The following is a 20,431-nucleotide window of genomic DNA, read 5'->3' as shown; positions in this document are numbered from 1 at the left end:
ACTGTGACTTAGATTAATTAATTATGGGGTTGTACGTGCTAAAACCACTATCTGATCATGACGCACGCGGTAGTGGGGGACTCCGGAAATTGGGACCGCCTGGGGTTCCTTAACGTGCATCTAAAATTAAATACACGGGTGTTTTCGCATTTCACCTCCATGGAAATGCGGCCGCCGTGGCCGGGATTCGATCCCGCGACCTCGTGCTTAGCAGCCCAACACCATAGCCACTAAGGAACCATGGCGGGTACAATTTACAAGAAACAGGGTATTCATGATTGCAAGTCGCACTGGACCACAAGGGCGTTCACGAAGTTAGAGTTGCAAAAAGTTGCAAAATTGCAAACAAAAAATAGGTTGCAGGGGTTGCGGTTGCCTGTACGGTACGGGAGGCGGTAATAACGCAGCTTGGAGGCGCACGAAGATAAGGGAAGCCGTCGGCAAGTTAAATCTGGGTTAGCGGTTAAGTGGTTAGTAGTTAAGTTAGCGAGAAGGAATTAATTCTGCCATGTTTCCATTCCGAACCTTCGCCAGTCCCCCCTCATGGGCATGGATATGTGCAATGTGGTAAAGTGAACAACAACAACAACAACAACAACAACAACAACAACAACAACAACAACAACAACAACAACAACAACAACAACAACAACAACAACAACAACAACAACAAGGAATGAAAGACAAGAGTAGGAAATAGTAGGAAAGTGTATGAACCAAAAGCCGTGGATCTCGCCGGCACATTCCTCGCGCCCTAGTTCAGATGTTTTCGGCAACTGATACTGCGAGAAATGGCATGTATTACGGCGGCAAATGCCTAACTACAAGAAAAGTTTAGACGCGTACGAGTGGCCTAGACGTAGGGCCGTCTTGCAATTTTACGCCTGAAATACGAGTGGATCGGTCACGAAAAGCTCGCAGAAATATACGTTTTGGACATGGAAACTGAAGAATAGAAAAAAAAGAAACAAAACAAAGAAATGCCGTCATTACAGTAGCCAGTAAATTATGTAAACGGGGAACGTTGAGAACAAGCGTCGCTATTCGGCATGACCTCCGAGATTGAGCGGGGCCCACGGCGTGCTGAAAATACCGGATGCCATAGTCTATGATTTGCTTCAGGTATCCACTAACTACCAGGTGCACGCGTAGTCTGCTTATGTGCTATTTAAAGGCCATTAACAAGAAAATCAGAGAGCGCTACAGCTTCGCCATTATACTAGTCATCTATAACCAATTTACCTCAACTGACATTTTGTTACAGTTGGTCTTTAATAATAAAAGTAGCAGTTTCGCTCGAAAGACGAAGCTTCGATTGCGATAGCAAATTAGTAGACAGCCGTACGAATTAAGAATAGTAGTTTTAGCGGCCGTATAAAGTTGTAAACACAAGCTTACTGACTAAATTAACACGCATGGTGTCAGCGTGCGCAAGCAAACATGCACACGCCACACTCGATGACCGCGGACACTCGCTGTGGAAGCGCTGGCCTAAAGAAGTGCGGCAGCAGCAGCGAGTGAAGTGACCTTTGTGCTGTCTATCACTTCAACGCAAACTGTGTGGCGAAAACACAGCACATGCAAAACGAGGAGCCGTCGGCCCACCAAGACTCTGTCTCCAAAGCAGATCGCTTTCAAAATAAAGCACGCCTGACCGCGCGTTGCTGCCGAAAAACAATGCCCCCCCCCCCCCGTCTACCTCGCCTCCCCCGGTACCTTGCCCGTTACCTTACGCGCGACGGAAGACGGCGCACTTGCTCCACGCTTTCCTCCCTTGAGCACGCGAGATTGGGCCGCGATCGTCGCTTCACGTTCGCAAACTTTAACTCGTACATACAGCATACCGCGCGCGGCGTCCGTGTTGGACTTGATACATAAGTCTTCGACTTTATACGGAACATCGCGGTGACGACGACGGCAAGAATGCGCCTGCAGTGTACATATAGTTGCTATAGTAATAATAACTTTCATAGCGCGTTCAGCAGTTCCTACTTGGAGTGGAATAATTACAACGTTGTACGGAGGTTGCTGCGCCTCGAACGATGTATCTGCGATTATGGTGTTAAGGGGACATCTTGTCCGTGTTGGCGCTTTCTGCTTCGAGCTTTAGCCCCGGAGCGAGGTTTAGTTGTTTTGGGCCGTTGAAAGCAATTCTGAAAAAAAAAAGAACAATTTCCTGTAGATGAATGTGTTTTGAAGGAACCTGCACTGAATGGTAGCTGCCTGAGTTATGTTGACTAAATGCTTGTGCAATCACCCGCTAGATACTTGCATCAGACTAAGCTTACAGGATTAACGTATTTGCTACCGAATGACTTCATCTATAGACATATCGCAAAGTCAAAGTGAATACTAAGGCCCTAGAAGGCTTCATGCCATGTGAATAGATAGAGAACTCGTTATTCTCACTTTTATATGCAGGTTTGAGTTATGAATGTGAGAACTTGCGGTGACTTCTTGGCTAACGGCTGGCGGCTAACTAATCCTTGAAAGGATATTTGTTTCATCACATCGCGTAGTCTTCTAGGACACTGCGTGCGACCGCGAACATGCAAGCATTCGAAATAAGCGAGCCTGAATTGCTCTTTGGGCCGGTATCAACGGTTATTTGTCGGGAGAAAGATATGCAAATATTACAAGGAAAACGCGTTATCTCCTTTGCTCATCGAAAGAACGCCCAGCTTTCATTTTATAAGCTAGCAACCATTTTCCATTCCTATAATTCAAGGACTTCCTTCGAGTCTAGTTCGGTTATATTAAAGGGGATGTTTTCCGTAAGAACACGAGACAGACAGAAGCAAAACAGTGTGTCATCGTTTCTGTCAGGGTTTCATTTATCCAGTGGCAAACATGCCCTCCAGTTTCTATTATTATGACTGAAAAGGCGTAACCAAGCATCTAACTGAAAAAGAAATGCAATGCTATTGTGCATCCCAGTGATTAGCCTCCTTTCGGGTAACCTAGTCCACAGACTACAGTCTGCAAGCACCGACTTCCTGTTTAATCTCCTGTCCGCACGGTACATGATATGACATCACCATGCACATTCAAAGCAAGACATGGGCAATTTCTACCTGCCCGTTCGTAACATTTCTTTCTTTTCTTTTTCTTTTTTTTTGCAAAGCGGAGTTTGTAATGGGAGATTAGGGTTTGTTAGATGACACCAAGTCACACGTCTCGCTGTTCGGCTAGTTATCCATATAGGCGTCATTCCAACGCTTCGGGTGGCCGGCTACAGAATAAAGTAGCCCACCACCGGTGATAGCGCTGTCTGCACGCGGAATGCATGAACACTTCTGCAGCAGTTTATCTCCCGCACCTACCACACCATTTCGAAACGCGCGAAACTGATTTTTTTCGCATGTAATGCAGTATTCATGTGGAGAGCAAGTGCGAAATACAATTTGAATCTTTGATAGATAAATAAAAAGGAAAGCTCAAGTGATTGCTTTCGCAGCGATCACTAGCGTCTTCGACGCAGACGGAACATCTGTGCTACCCTGCTAATAATTCGTTCATGGCCGAATCGGCCGAAACGGTGGGCGATGACCTACGTGAGCGTCCTAGAGGTTTGATACGCTCACAAGAGCCACACGCAAAAATAAAAACAGATTCAGGTTGCCGCAGGAAATCTTGCTTCCCCTCCTAAGGGAGGGCCTGTGTAAAAGACTACCGCGACTTGAAGCGGAAAATCGCACTTCTGAAGTAAGAACCATTCCCAAAAGCCGACGTTTGACGTCAGGGGATAGATGCAGAAGCGAAAGAAGTTTGTCAACGTTGCCATGTAATTCCCGGAGCAGGTCTTCGAAATGCCGAAGTCAGAATTTAATAACGATACGCGAAGGCCAGTTAGTCTGTGTATATGTTTTTATCGAATCTGAAAATAGAAAAAATATTTACTTATTGAAATTCGTGGGTAGGAGGAAAGGGAGTTGTAATTGACTTGGTATCCATGAAATTTTGACCCCAATAAATGACGTTGTTACTGCAGCGGTAGATCAGTGTGACGTAATGGATTAAGAACTACCTTCGCGTGTTTGTACTGTCAATGAATGTAAGAAGATTTTCATTTGTTTGATTGAGCCCATTTTTATTCTACAATATGACGTAATTTTAATTTGTTAATAAACAATTCATTACTCCCAAGCAAGTTCGCTTAAGTATTCTGTGCAGTCACGTTGAACTGGGGCTGGGACTTGAAAACACCGACGTCATTTTTGCCGGTGTTGTTATATGGGTATAGTGTTACTGCAGAGAAGCGGATAGACAAATTTTGAACATTAGCTGTATAGATCAACGTCAGCAAGCAGCCTTGGAAATCACTTTCTATAATGATTCATAATACTATAGCATTTGGCATCGCACAAAAATAAATGGCTAAGTGCGTTTACTTGCTTAAGGTTTTCCGTGTTGTGTCATATCGTGCAGAGTGGGAATAATAAAAGGGAGGTGGGGAAATCAGACATCCTCACGTTGTAGCAATTGCTACGAACGGGTTGATGTCTGATACATAAAACACTTGCCTTTGCTTCGTGTTGTCGACAAATTCGACCTCACCCTGCCATCTGCTAGCCGCCTACTTAGCTCAGATGGTAGAGCGGCTGCCCCGGAAAGGCGGTGGTCCCGGGTTCGTGTCCCGGACCAGGACGAATATTTATTCAACTGTGAGGCTTTTCTTTCGAGGAGCCCGTATAGATTTCCTTTGTAGCAATTGCTATGAACGGGTGGATGTCTGATTTTCCCTTTATTAATCACTTCTCTCCACCTTGTGGATTTCTGCAGAACTACTACGTCAGAGTGGGAACAAACAAGTCTGATTTATCATTGTGTCATTATCTCACCTTCTTCACATGGCAAGAGCCCAATTATATATAGATAGCGTGCGGAAATATTCATCCGTCTTATTCTCCCATTAAAGCGCACTCTTCAATAGTCAGTGTAAGCAAATACGTGTTAATCACTGATTAACTAAACCAGTGGCGATAATTTGCTATTTACCTTATCGATTAGATGTTTTAGGTCAATTTTACAATGCTGCAATTCAAGAATTGAAGCAGGTAAACGCGCTGAATACGCGTTTACTTTGTAGGAATTCTGCGACTCACACTATAGCTTCGCAATTCTCTCCTCCATCTAGGTAAAAATTTAATTGCCGCTCTACTCATTATTTTACTTCAAAGCTTTCTTTTTCTCAAAAAGATATACGTGATAAGGGAAGTACGGGAAAGTCAACCTGACTGAGCCTTGTTGGTTGCCTTGCACCGGAGAAGGGGAATAAAGGATGAGTAGGGGAAGAGGAGGAAAGTCCACAGTGTTCATCAATCAATCAATCAATCAATCAATCAATCAATCAATCAATCAATCAATCAATCAATCAATCAATCAATCAATCAATCAATCAATCAATCAATCAATCAATCAATCAATCAATCAATCAATCTTTATTGCGATCCCTGCCAGTCAGTCGTACACGAGCGGTCACATTTAGGCTGGTGGATTTCGAGAATCGCAGCACCGGCGCTTTCGCGGCTTTGCAAATCGCAAGCGCATAAGGCCACGGTTCCGGGATCTTGTGAGGCAGAACTCACAAAGCTTTCTTCTTCGTAAAGGCTCCCTAAAATTAACTGCCTGCCTTCGCTATTAACGAATCCGGCATCAGGATTAGTTGGAATTCGCTCTTACGAACGATTCCAATGTTTCCTTTAACACTTCCTTTAAGTTTCAGCAAAGACCCCTAGAAGCTGGTACGCACTTGTCCGAGGGTTCTTACTAAGGAAACACGTTCAGAGCAGTAAATTGCTTTATTTCCGTTGATTGTGCTTCAAATATAATCAGAAAGTAAATTAAATGATAGTGTAATCAATCTGCTTAAAATATTTTTATGGATTTGATGACTCCCACCGGACAACAAGCTGCACGGTCTATAAACGGCGACAGTGATGTCCCTGCTGCCGCGTTATAAAAAGAAACTCCTGTTTTCCTTTTTGAAGGCGGTGCTAGTAGGATCGGATTTAAACTAATTACCCAATTGATTATGGCTTCGCTGTTACTACCGTGTACGCGCGTCTCGTGTGAGTGGTATGTTCATTTTACATTCTGATGCAGTCAGTTGCGACCCCTAATGCCTTCGCTATTAACATATCCAGCACTAGAATTAGTTGGAATTTGCTCTTAAGAACGATTCCAATGTAAGGGCAATTTGTGAATACGAGCGCTGTACTATGAAAGGCCTCACTTTCATGGAACACTTCATTTAGGTTGCAGCAAATATATCTAGGACCTGGTACGCACCTGTCCGAGGGTGCACGCGCGCACACACACACACACACACACACACACACACACACACACACACACACACACACACACACACACACACACACACACACACACACACACACACACACACATATATATATATATATATATATATATATATATATATATATATATATATATATATATATATATATATATATATATATATATATATATATATATATAGCGGGTTAATAATATTTCGCAATGTCTACAATTTCAGTGAAGCGAAGTTGCCACCGCAAGTATTCAACGAAACGCAACTTTCTCCAGAATAATCGTTCGAGCAGCGTCTAGGTTTATCATAATCGTGACTACTCAGTCACTCAGTTGTCTTCCCACTATGCGCAATACAGACTAATCTTTAAGAAGAGGAGAATGAACGTATACCCTGAATAGTTTTATGTGGTATGCATGCGGACCTTGGTGAAATTCGAAGCACCCAATAAACACAAATACAAGAAAATCGCCTTGTAGCATACATGATTCAACCAATTCAGTGCTGAAAAAAAATAAAGGTAGAGAGAGAGATACAGAGAGAGAGAGGGATTAAACGAGAGACTTGGAAGCAGTACATGCCTGCTGGTATCGCGTGCTTACTGAAATAATGCCGTGAACATGAGCCTCTGACTTAATTTGGTATTAGTAATGATCTGACCTGGCTGTAGTGTTACTTTAACGAAGGTCGGAGATATAACTAGATGGGAGAACGAAAACGCCGTAATGCTGTAAACACCGCCATCTGTTAGCCAAAGACGCGCTTCATTAGTGCATGCGCTTTCCGAGTCACCGGCATTAGCCATCCATAGCATGTATAGAAATTTGTAAAACTTGAGCGTGCCTACGCGCACTATCTTTGGAAACAACGTCCCTCTGCGATCACTGTGCGTATATAATATATATATATATATATATATATATATATATATATATATATATATATATATATATATATATATATATATATATATACAAGGCAGAAGCTTATTTAAACAGCTCGCACAGGTTCGTGCGCCCTCCCAAGAGGACAACGGCGTATTGCAGGAAAAGACGACGAAAGAATCACCCGTGCTATCGTCGCACGCGCTCGCATGGTAGGTGGCCGTTGTGGGCGTGTACAAAAAGAAGAAGAGGTGAAGCGACGCTCGAGAGAGAAGAAGAATGCATTCCTGATCTCCTGTTTAGAACGCGGCAGTCCTTGTTATTTACCCCCAGAGCACAAGTTAGCCCACAATAAATAGTTGTGTCTGGACTCCCTTAATTGTTCGTTACGATTCATATATATAATGTAGGAAGAAAAGCGTTGAGGCACGTGCGCTGTTACGAATGGTTTCCGTTTGTCTTCTTAGCATCGCAAGCGAAAATGGTTCTCGTCAACTTCGCGTTTCGGGAAAAGTTTCGTATAGCCCACTTGTGCGAATTGTTCGCATGAGTTGCTTACTTACTGCGGCACGTTTTTAAAGACCTTGCTTTAACTTGTTAACTATTTCGCTGCGCATTTTTTTTATATTGGCTTTATAGTCCATGTTATTTACATTTGTGCCATCCAGCTCGATCTCAGTAACTCATTCTCGCTTTTGTCTATCACGTGGCTCCCGCTTCTGAGCGTTACCTTCGTTCGTCCGTTCACAGCCGCTGACTGAATAGTCGGACACGCTGTGATCAGCGTTATACGGAGTTGTACGAGGGGAAAGGAGCACCACAGAGGTAACACAAACAAACGCTCCTTACGGTCCCGTTTAGCTGCACCTTTGACCGGAGGGGTATAAATCGCGTTCTTGCCGCGCCATCTATCGGGAGCGCAGCCGCCATGCTGCGACGGCAACCTCGACGCTTTGCTATCAGCGCCCTCTATCTGGTTGCCCGTTGCTAATGGTTTTGTAGTCGTGGTTGCTCCTGCCATTTCCGTGCCCACTGGTCTTTCGCGTCCAGCTTCCTCGAAAGCTTGCCTTCTCTCGACAAATAAAAGAACAGGCACACGCAAGAAGAAAATATGTTTAGAATACGAAGAGTCAGAAGCGAATGTTGTTCTCTCAGGTTTTTGGCGACCGTAAACGTTGCCGTCGTTAAGGTGCCGATGAAAATCTACGCGCTGCTGTGAGAGACGCCGGGGCTCCAAGAAAATAAGAGAACCATCGAAAATTCGGTGTAATGGGCAGCCGCCGCAGTACAGGAGCAACTTCGTTGGCGGTAGCGTGCACCAACTGAAGTTGACTCTTTCTTCCCCCCTTTTTTTCAGCCGCCAGCAGAAATGACCCCCATTCAAGTCCTCTGGTTTGTCGTCTGGGTGACTCGATTCGCTTTTGCATTTGAAAAGTAGGCAATAAAACTTGCTTCTGTTCTTTCTTTCTTCCCATACACGCCCGCGATAGTCTCAGCGTTCATTGCTATCGAGCGTGAAGAATTGCCTGCTATCGCCCGCAGAAAAACTGCGTCAGCTTAGCTGGAAAACGCCACTAAAATGTCGGCGATTTCTCCCCTGCTACAGCCATAAACAGTGCCGTCATTTTTATCAAGATTAAACAAAATCGACCTTGGTTATCGTTAAGGGTTACGATGTGATGGCGTCCATGTTACCAATGCAATGAGTGACTGCACATTACGACTACTGGAGAAAAATGGTTAGAAACCATTTTACATGTTTTACCCAGCGCCGCTTAAGAAGCGTGCAGCCGCAGTTAGAGCACAGGTGCACATCTGCTACGTGCCACATTTACACACACACACACACAAAAAAAGCCGGAAAAAAATGTCAGCTGTTGAACATCTAAAGTACCCATTATCTTTTCAGTGCATGGTTGTTTTCGTCTTTAACTTAACCAATGCCAATTTGACGTTCATCGCCAACCGGAAAAAATCTACGTCTTTCACGGAACAGTTCATTTTCTAAATAAAGAAGTATGCTATGGGCTCGGTTAGTTCTCAGAACTGAAAAGGAAATCACTGAAAACGGCAGTTAGGAAAAACTTGACCTAGTGAAGAGGCCGACTCATAATTTCGATTCATTAAATGGATCGTCCATTGTCATTGTAAGTAATATAAACTATGGCGTGTGTCAGGCGCTTGCGCAGGAGAAAAACACATAGCCGCTTTTCAAGCCAATTTGATCCTTACGCATATTGGTTTTTATTTAGGTTTTGTTTCATGCGTACGAAACTGCACTCTATAGGTGTTCGGGTGAGTGGCGGACATTGTGGCATAATGTCACATGGGAATAACGAACCTGTCTGCTGTGTGCTTTGCGGCTCTCCACGCCTCGCTTCATGTGATAAATGCTGAAAGTCCTCGAAAATGGACAGTATTCTGCGACTCAAGGTCAGCCTTGCAATGTGTGCAGTCGTTTTTCCGGTATGGAACTCACGATCAGCCCACGTGCGAAATCGCGGTAGTTGTCCACCACTTGAAAGAAAAAGGCCATGAAGTGTTATTTCAATGGATACCAGGTCATTGCAGTATCATTGGAAATGATGACGCAAATAAGGCAGCTCGGACGTCAAACAAGGAAGACCGCTGCGTCCCCATTCCTCCCTCAAGGACCGACGCTGCGGGACAACTTCGCATTCTAGCGCACGCGCTCTCCTTAGCAGAGTGGAATACCGCACATACAAGGTGCACCAGATTGCACAGACTAAACTCTTCTGCCGTAAAACCACCTGGAGAGCTAGGACGTTGTAGAAGATACGTACGAAAATTCGCCAAAGAAGCTAGACCGAGGCACTGTTATATCTGTTAGCGTCACTTTCCTGCGTTCATGCTGCATTTCGCGCCGAATTTACGAAACATCACCGACAGTGTCACAACTCACACCACGCGGGCTAATTACTATCGCGGCCGTTGTTTCGGTTTGCTCTCCTGCAAGACCTGCTGGTTAAGTAAAGCGCCTACACGCCACAGGTCGTGCTGAAACATAAGGGAAAGATAGGTGAGCCTAAGGCGACATAGAAATTCACCTCCAGCGCACGAAACATGAAAGACGCCGTCGATGACGAAAGAAACACGATCACATCTACGCCTACTGCAAGCAACCCGCTGGGCCCACCAAAGGTGAAAAGCCGAGTGGATCCTTCGAGAAGGGTGGGCTGGATGTTTATTGAACTTTTTTGGCGTTTTCAGTGCGCACTGCGAGGCTAAGCTTTCAAGGCATGAAAATATCAGACTTGAAGGATATATATCTCCTGTTGTTTTATTTATTATATTCTATTACTTTTCGAGTAAATTTATTCCTGCCTTCAAACTCATGTTAAGCAATCCTGACCAGCTCGCCCAACAAGTTCTCTTGAATAGGTGTAATACTTCGCAGACACGATCGCCACCACGTCATCTGCGCAGCACGCTTTGTTTCTTGGAAATGTGCTTTTCGACGCGAAAAGTCATTAAATCGGTCAAAGGGGATTGCTTTCTGGAACCGCACGTAATAAAAACATGTTACGACATTATCGCCTATATCTTTCCGATCGTGCTACCCACGTGCGTTACTCTGGTAGCGTTGTGTAGACAAAAAAAAAAGCCATTACTTGATTAAGTATGTGTAGCGTGCCCAGATGGCGCCAGTGTTGCGCCACAAATGACGCAATCGGAGCTAAATTTAGCCTCTCGCTCGGCGTTCAAAGAAGCGTAGCTCGGCAGCAGGTTCGTAGATCCGAGCGGGAGGGGTCGCGTTTGAGGAAGCTCACTCAGCCAGAGTAGGTATAATCCGCTAGACTCGAACATGTGCTCATCAGGACTATGGGGCCTAAAAGGCAGCATTGTCTTTTTCTCAGAAGTTTAATGGTCGCTCCGCTATGGCGTCCCCGCGTTCGACGCATACGGTACAGAAAGAGTGCGAAGGGGCTCGGGCTGCAAGATAGAGCGATAACAAACCTCTCTGACAACGGGGAAGCGTGTCCGTACCAATAGGGAGCGCAAGCGTAGGAGATTGAGGAATGCGCAGGAACCCCAACCATCTACGAGTGAGGGGAAGTTTCTTTCTTTACCTATTGCGTAAACGCCTCTGCAAAACAAACAGGCCCACTACGAAGAGGGATTGAGCAGGATTACAAAGCTAGATGATAAGGCTCCCACTAATTGGGCATGTAACCTTTCCAATCCGTGAATAAATATAACTTGTTTATTTGGTTGCGTCACTTAAGTACCCATATACTCTCTGCAGCACGCACAAAACGTTTCCCATATCCCACTGCGGCTGTGTCCGTGATATATCCTACCCGAATTTTTTATACCCTATATTCATTTACAAGATGCTTTTTTCTTTCATTGTTTTTTTACTGTTATTTTTTTCGTCTCACTGAATACATTAGTTTAAATGTGGCGACAAAAATTTAAAAAAAACACAGGAAGGCCTGCTGCGTTTTCAGGCAACGTGCCTCATTAACTGATGTGTTTCTTCTCTTTGTCCTTGTGTAAAGAGGAATGCACCGGGAAACATAATCTGCGGGGAGCTTTAGCCACCAACGATTTGTACTTTCATAACCGTGCTGTAGAAAGTAGAAATTGTGTGGCATGCTCTAATCATGCTTATCTTAGACCGCAGCTCACGTATTCACGGTGCTTTCGTGCCTGCTGCTATTATTTCCAGTGAAATTTACAAATGCTGGGAACATTTCAGAAACAGAAAACGTAGTGAACAAGGCCGACTTTCGCTTTGCGGGAAAGGCATCAACAGAACCATAATCTTATTCGTGTTCACGTGCGGGAAACAATCTAATAAATTTTGCCTGACTAATCGAACCCCTCTCCGTTCCTTTGGCTTCGGTAAGATGTACTACGTGAAAAGAATCCACTCTAACAAGCTCCTCTTTAAATGCAAATTGGGGCACGAGCATTGCAACCTGGCCACGACGAGTGCGGAAGCGAAAGTGGTTCGGCAAGCCGCCTAAATGCGTTGGCTGTCAATTTGCACGCTCAGAGGGATGCATTATTGGGTCTATTATGGGCGTCACGAAGGGAAACTAAATCACATGTAAACATCTGACGGTCGTTTCGGGGAGTTATGTAAAGAAATGATATAAGAAAAGAAAACGAGTTTACGATGGGAAATTTAGAACGCACGTACAAGAAGTTTCCAGTAGCATCGGCAGAAAAAAGGTCATGTTTGTTTTCGTACCGCTTCGTTAATATATTACTATTTCTCTGCATTGACTCTGCCTTATTTACGAACGTTAATATACGTCATATAGAAGAATCATGTCATTACTCGTTCCACTCATCTAATAACACAACTGCACAAAATGAAGCTTGTAATTCTGCGGTGGATGCAGATTTCTGTCAGACCTGGCAAATGAAGGCATCAGAAAGGTTTCATTGGCAACCCTTTCGAATTGCCTATCCTGGAAGCAATAATTTCATTCTGATCATTGTTGCTAACCCTTGTCCCTGTCAGTTTTGGGAGTGCTCATTTCTTCTATTGAGGATGCCCAAATTTCGAGTAAGCCTAGCAGCTATGCGATTGGCAGACATGTTTGTTGGTCTCCAGTACTATAGATACGCAGCAAAGGGATGAAAGTGCAGCATGCATTTGCACAGCATAGTCTTAAAGTAGACTCCACAGTACTGGCGCAATGAGCTTTCACAACAAGGAAAGAGGTATCATTTTATTATTTGACGCACAAAATTTACACGAAGAGAGGCAACCACGATAACGTAAAAATACCTTTGGGTGAACCACAGTTAGTTCTTCTGGCGCTTGGCTTCAGCTTTATGTTTTAGCCAGTACCTTAGCAATATTTATGGAGAAAAACGCCAGCATCTCAATATTAAGAGCTGTGCCTCTACACCCAGTTTATATTAAACGCATACTTTCACACTTAAGTAGTCTGCAGAGGATACAGAATTAGCGGGGTCGCACAAAGAATACCTGGTCGTCTTTTTCATCGCCATTTACGCATCAGCCATATACAAGACAAAAGCAGTTTTTCGCAAAAAGGGTCAAGAATTATTTGCTGCGGTACATGTGCTCATAGAGTTCCCGGTACAACATACATTTGATCATTCCATATCGCCACCACGTATGCCTTCCAGGCCATGGGCAATGAAGGTGACGTTGAAATAGCGCGGGTGTCAAAAAAAAAAAGAGTTGGTGACGTCGCAATTTTATTCATGCAACAAAATGCAAATTTTTTCAGCTTCGATTTGAATAAACAGAGGATAATATGGAACAAGTACGTTTTAGTTATGTTACTCAGAAGTACATTTAGGAACCTTGGTTTTGCGCTCATTTGAGACAACTGAGCAAAAAGAAACAAGCGAAGAACTTATTTGCGAACGAAACCTTTTCTTGCAAATTAAAAGATAAATGTCAAATGCAAGGAGACGGGCCACGTGCAGCGTGAAACGCCCTTTACGCAAGAAATGTCGCCTCAGTGAAGGGCGGATGGTCGAATCTAGCTTTCTTTTTCTGGTCGGGCTGTCTTGCTTTTTATGTCGACTAGGTAGCAACGTAGGACGTAGAAAATCTTCTGGGAAACAATGAGTCGGTTAACCGAACTGATAAAAGTAATGCCGCAGTCCTTCGCAACCATACAGATTACCTTAAGAGCGCACTGGACATGCGAAACCAGCCCATATTCCTATCTGCACAATGTTCTCACAAATAATGTTTATGGATACTTGCAGCGCGTAGTATCACGGTGCGATTGGTCCATCCTGGATATACGTACGTTTACTACGCGCTGTCAGGCTACGACACTACGGCTGTCGTAATCTAAGCACTTCTCGTGATACACGAACAACGCTCCCCATTCCAGCTTGCAGTGGGTCCAGCCTTTGTTGTTTAAGTATTTGCAGATAATCCTCTCGGTGTTTGTGAGCCGTTGTCCTATGAGACAAGCGCTTAACATGAAACTTTATCGAGACCATGCGTGATCTTGCAAAGGACAACGACCTTGAAACGGTGATGTTTATTGTCTTATAAGCCTGTGTTTGTTTTTCTGCGTGCTTGTTTTGCACTGTACAAGCCAATGCTCTTTCTTTCTCGGAAGACATCCATTGATATTGCGCAAGGTTTCCCCTTATATATCTACCATGAAAATACTTTATGTCCTAAGTCTACTCTTAGAGGACAAACGAAGACACGCCAACGCGAATATATGTATATTGGTCCCTGAATATTTTCCATGACACCACTGGAACGCAGAACTGGCAAAGAATCTGTGTCGCACATTACTTAAACAAGCACTCTCCTAATTAAAGTAAAAAAAAGTCATTATTTCCCTGACAAAATGCAGTCGTATACTCAGAAAGACTGAAAGTTGAGCCAGTTGGCATACATTTATTATACGGGACGGCATTCATGCGAAACACGGGTAGAAATAGAACGAGAACAACAACACAAACACAAACACAAACGCAAACGCAATATAGGTGTGCTCGCGGCTCGAAACTGCGCTGAATGCCGCCGGTGTATAACATGTGATTATTTTGACCTCGTATATATATTTGTCATAGTAAGTGAGCAAAACATAAATAAATAAAGGATGGCACCTCAGTTGGTATTGAACGCAGCGCTTATCACTCTATGACTAACTGAATCTCGAGGCAACGGAAAACGCTATCCGGACGACACACGCATGCGGAACACACACACGTACCCAGTGCTGGGCGAAATATAGCGACATTCGCTGTTCGGAAAAGAAACGTTGCGCATTGCCGGTGCCGCGGGGTCATCAGACTTGGCATGAAATATAAGCAGCGTCAGGCGGCACTGCGAACTAAGAGGGTAAAGGGACGGTCAGGACATCGCAAGAACAGCTCGTGTAATGTCGTACGCGACGCAAACACCTGCGCTGGCGTGGCCACAGTGTATGCCTGCGTCTCCACCGCAGTGTCGCTCACGTGATGTCCTCACTTCCCTCTCGAATCATTGCTTGGATGGCTATCACATATCGAGGCGGCCTATAGGTCAGTGATGATTCCTGGCGGAGCCGTCGCAAGGTGGCCGTCTCTCGCGCAGGTAGCGCACGTGAATGAATCCAGCCGCTCCTCAATGGTCTCCCCGATCGGTGGCACGCGGCAGGGCTGCACAAAAACAACAAAAAATACCTCGGAGAACTATCGTCTGCGCGGCTCAAGAATGCTTCCATGTGGCAAATCTTGGAGCGCGCGTTTTCCCATTGTATAGCGCTGCTGTGCCTTATCGGGCAGCTAGTGGTTAGCCGCGCACACACGTGGGCCTGGATTTATTTATTTATTTATTTATTTATTTACAGTACACCCTGCAGCGCCGAAGCATTATAGCAGGGGAGTGGGTACAACATGAAGTGACTAGCACGAGAATATAATCACACAGAAGGGAGGGATGACAAGCATAGAACACAAACAAAGATAGATACAAAGCATAGATGACAAACACAGAAGGGAAGGGAGATTGAGCATAGGACTCCAAGCGTGCGATCGCAGACCCCAGATAGTCCAGCCATGTTTTACACAACCCCTCGACAGGAAAATTTTCCGACTGTAAGCGACACCAAATACTGCCAAGGCTGCGCGCTAAGCGCTCTGTGGTGTGCGTTTCTCTTCTGTGTGTCTCGTCAAAATGTTGCTCGATCCAATCTCTAATAAACCAAATACTGTCGCTTTTCGTCTGCGTCGACAGCGGTCCGGTATACAGCGCTAAGCGCGGAGCGCTGGCACCGAGTCACATGAAGCGCAGCCAGTCGTTGCTCGCGGTCTTTCCTCTCGCCAGCGATGTGCAACCAAAGGCTGGTTAAGCGCGCACCATACCGACACCCTTTTTTTCCTTACTTGGCCCTGACCGACCCGCCGGTTCCCGTCTCTGATTCATGACGCGGCGGAACGTTTCTTTTCGCCGCTATCCGTCCTTGTTTCCCTTTAATTGCGGATCGGCTCCTTTCTGAAACCCATTTTTCGCCACAGGAGACACTCGGCGCCCCCCCCCGACTGTCGTCTCCGCGCCGCTCTTTAATTCTTTGCTCCTCCCGGAGCGCGCGGGGGCGGCCTCTTGGTGAGCTCGTTATCTCCGCGCCGACAGACCGTGGAAGTGTGCTCGGTGTGCGTGCGTGTGTGCGTCGCGGCTCGCGCGTCACACGCGGGCACGTCCAGCCGTGACCGGGCCCCAGAGCCCGCAGATTAACGTCCAACGGGAATGCGAAATGCCCCGCAAGAAAAAACAAATTGAGCCACGGTAACACAAAGGAATCGAAGGGACGTGGAGAAAGGATGGGGAAAAGAAATTCACGGTGAAAGTAAATAGTACTATAGCGTAGACACCAAGAGTAAGAGAGCGAGAAAGAGAAAAGACGTTTCGTTTCTCGCGACCTTACGAGATGGGTGTTCGAGGAGAGGTATATATTGCTACAGCTGGCGCAAGGAAGAGTTGCCTAACCAAATGAACGTTGTGGTTGGTGTCCTGCTGCAAAATGTTTTACTTGTCATTATCTTTGGTTTACACGGTACGTGAACGCTTTCACAGAAGTGTGGAGGCCCTTGAGAGAGCAATGTGTTTGCTACGAGGGGGAAAAAAAAAATGTACCGAAGCGAAGAAATGACAGAACTCATTAGCAAGCGGTGTTATTTGCTGGCCACAATATGCCACACAGTTGGAAGTATTCTTTAATGTGGTGTGTATTATTATAAGGGGAACTAAGAATAAAGATCGACACCGTGTTTCGAGCTTGCAATTTTTCTATTGCTTTCCTGCCATTATATGAACGCGGAAATGTGTTTTCTGGAGGAATGCTGCCGACTACGACGTGAACGAATAAAATCAGTGCGCATCACCAACGCGCAAATAACTTCTCGTGTGATGTGGCATGTAGTCTAACTTTCCAGCTATAGGTACTGTGACCCAATTAAATCATGAAGTGTCAGTCCAAAGCTCACGAAGGCAACAAATAAATCGAATTAAAATGATAAAATTCAGGTCATATTTTCTTTCTCAACGCAATAAAATGTTGTTGAATTACTGCCTGCTCAGTTTTCTACGCAAACGTTGATTTACTCGCAGACGACTTGGCCGTCTGGAGAGTAGCTGCATCTTAAGTCTTTGCTTAAGTTCCACATATTGCATGACAAAAAGGATTCGCGTGACGTCTATGGCGAAAACTTCACGAGAGCGGTTAATTGTCAAGTGCCTGGTACTTTGCACACTTAGAAAACAAACAGCACTAACAATGGGAATAAACTAAAATATGCCACCAATGCGCATTATTCATTCCACTTTGATGTGAAAGAAAGCCACACATAACGAATGCACATCGGAACTGTCATAATTTTTAAAAGAAGCGCCAAACGTGTCCACTTTCTCGCATTTTCGCGCGACTGCAATAGCAGTGCTTGGCTGTGCATTTATGATGGCATTGCAAGCGAAACCACTAGGCGTTGTTGAAAGGTTGAAAGCTCGGAGCAGTTAATCGCAGTGATGGGTAAGTCATTCCTCGTGGGGTGTGATTGAAGGTAGTGGTGTAGTAGTTAACAAATTTGGGCGTCCGCTGCGGGACTTGCTCGTTGCTCTTCTTTCCTTTAGAGGTGGTCGGAAGCGGGGCAACGGAAGCCCAGGAAACATAGTGCTTCTAGCGCTCCACAAAAGAGGAACCATGCCTATAGCGCTGCTTGAGTTAAGCGTGTTTCAGAGTAACACATACAGAACTGTAGGAACTGGGTCCGTATTAACAAAATTTCCCTTGCGTCAGTGCCATGCTGGCCATAGCCACGGTGATCATTTCGTTGTCATGGCGATAGCTATCATAAGCACTGACGAAACACTTCCAGAGAAAAAAAAAATAGGTTTATAAATATGAGCGGGGCACCTTAAGGACTCATCGGACAGGCGGTTGTCGTGCAGACGCGGGAAATCTTATACCTATCGTTTCGCAACAGCCAGACAGAGTAGTGTAACCTACTAGGTGTGTCCCAATGGTCGACACTGAGCCGCAAATGATCTGACGAGGAGTGACACGCAGTGCTGGGACGTATGTGCTTGCACCGCTAGCTTGGGGTTGGTGCGTCAGCGCTGATGCAACTGCATAGATTTTCGGTCGTACTTGTCTAATGTATCCTCTCGTGGTTCTTAGCTGCGCTAAGTACCTGAAAAGAGGATCGAGTTTTTTGTTTTCTTTGTGTGGTTTCTCCGTAGTTGTCGTTGACGACGACACGGGTGGTACGTGACCCAGGAATATATACATACGCATACACGCATGCGCAAGCTGTTCAATAACCTATGTTATACAGCGGTCGAAGAATCCCGTCTCTGATTTGTAAAGCAAAGCAGATGTATCGCTGATACAAGTTCAACCTTTCTTTATTATATAATAAGATTCCATTAGCCCACGTGCCGTTTGATTTATGCTTCTACCAATAATCTTAACCTCTTTGAAACGTCGTTTACACATGCAGGACTTGCAGTGTGCTGGCAAATGTGCCATGCCGTTTTTCATTAGATTCAGTTAGTGTTCATTATGGTTCGTTCATTTATGCAGCGTCAGGTCTATCCTATGTAGGACTTGCCGCAACGAAGGGCAATGAAGGGCACCGCCCCCGGGGCGCATTTCCCGTAAGTCGGGCCGTGTTTCTTGCCGCAGCCTTACCAACCGATCTCCTCGTGAGTGGTTTTACAGCAGAGTCGAACCAGCAGAGTCGATGGCCATGGGTACCTCATACCGGCGTGCCACCTTCTTGAGGTTATGGGAGACCCTATGAACACAAGGAATCACGGCAGGGCTTACGGATGTGGCACTATCTTCCTTCCTCGTGGCGCTGGTACCTTTTTATCTCTCGTAAAAGGGTTTCGGTGACTGATGTCACCAACGAGTAACCATGCTGCTTTGAGTCGCTTGATGTGGTTATCGAACGAATGCGTAAACGAAATCCCTTTGTCATTGTCTTTAAAAATGTTTAAAATATCATTGCAGCGCTTCAAGGAGCATTGTCTGTTAACAAGAATTAGAAGTCGTCCATATATCTTAAAACCTTTAAAATCTAATGAGAGAAGGCGTGGCACATTTGCCAGCACACTGCAAGTCCTGCATATGTAAACCACGTTTCAAGGAAATTAAGATTCTTTGTAGAAGCAGAAACCAAACAGCCCGTGAGCTAATTGAATCTCACTATATAAAAAAGAAAAGTTTAAGTGGTATCAGCGATACATCTTTCTTGCGTTACAAGTCAGAGACGAGATTGTTGGACGCTGGATAACATAGGTTCTTGAATAGCCTGCGCATACGTGTATGCGTAATTCTTGTTGTATATGTCACTCTTTCTTTGAACAATGTTTCAGGTTATTAGAAAATACCATTCGTATTCGTTTCCTTTCATTTCGCTTCTGAGTTGTTTTCATTATTTTATATCATTATCATAATCACCAACATCATTATTATTACACTAAAAGGCACATGAGAGCATTACAATAAATTTACGTTTGAAAACACACAAGCACCGTTACTCTGAAATGACTTTATTACACGTAAATGAGTATGAGCCATTTACCAGACACCCTACGACAGAATCACGCGACAATAAGAAAGACAACAACGAAAAAGTCATCGAATCAGTGACGTTGGAACACTTAACGTAACACATAACTTGGTCTTTTTCAGAAGGGAACATGTGCAAAAACTAACTCGCTACGTTTGCTGACGAGAGCGTAGAGAGTGCATGCAAATAAAACGTAAGAGACGTGAAAGAATGAGTATGGAGTCGTGGAGTTAAACTATGACGAAATATCTTTAAAAGTTAGCAGCCTAGTAGACCGCACACGTCTCTTTCACAATAGAGTATTCCAGCGTTGTAGATGCGCAGTTCCTGTGATCAAGCCGACTTTTCTTGTTTCATATAGCTTGCGAGGGGATGAAAACCTTTTTTTTTTCATAGAATCTTTGGTAAGTAGTTTGTTTATAGAAAAAAAAATATAGGACCAGCATTGTTGGCGAGGCAACATAGACGAGCGCTTGTGCGAACACGATATTCACTTTTCTTGTTGCTTCTTTCTTTTATGAAGCCACCTTGTGGTAATTGCTTATCGATTTCAGTACTACCAGAAAAAAGGAAAGCCAGGTGGTTACATTCTTTCATTGTGTCCTTTTTTGTAAAAGAGAAAGAAGGGGACGGGGGGTAAAGGCTCCGAAAGACACGTTTACGATTGGATAAGACCGCAGCGCGACTG

At 44.7% G+C, this 20,431-nt stretch overlaps 1 protein-coding gene and 1 long non-coding RNA gene across 6 annotated transcripts in view; one reads left to right on the top strand and one right to left on the bottom strand.

The window, feature by feature from the left end:
• Positions 1-20,431, top strand: part of LOC135896232 (lachesin-like) — a 348,730-nt gene that overhangs the window by 221,714 nt on the left and 106,585 nt on the right. The window lies entirely within an intron of this gene.
• LOC135897588 (uncharacterized) overlaps positions 1-20,431 on the bottom strand; it is a 191,153-nt gene that overhangs the window by 79,980 nt on the left and 90,742 nt on the right. The window lies entirely within an intron of this gene.

This window comes from Dermacentor albipictus, chromosome 1, assembly GCF_038994185.2.
Source record: "Dermacentor albipictus isolate Rhodes 1998 colony chromosome 1, USDA_Dalb.pri_finalv2, whole genome shotgun sequence".
Lineage (NCBI taxonomy): Eukaryota > Metazoa > Arthropoda > Arachnida > Ixodida > Ixodidae > Dermacentor > Dermacentor albipictus.
This window is presented reverse-complemented; position numbering and strand designations above follow the sequence as displayed.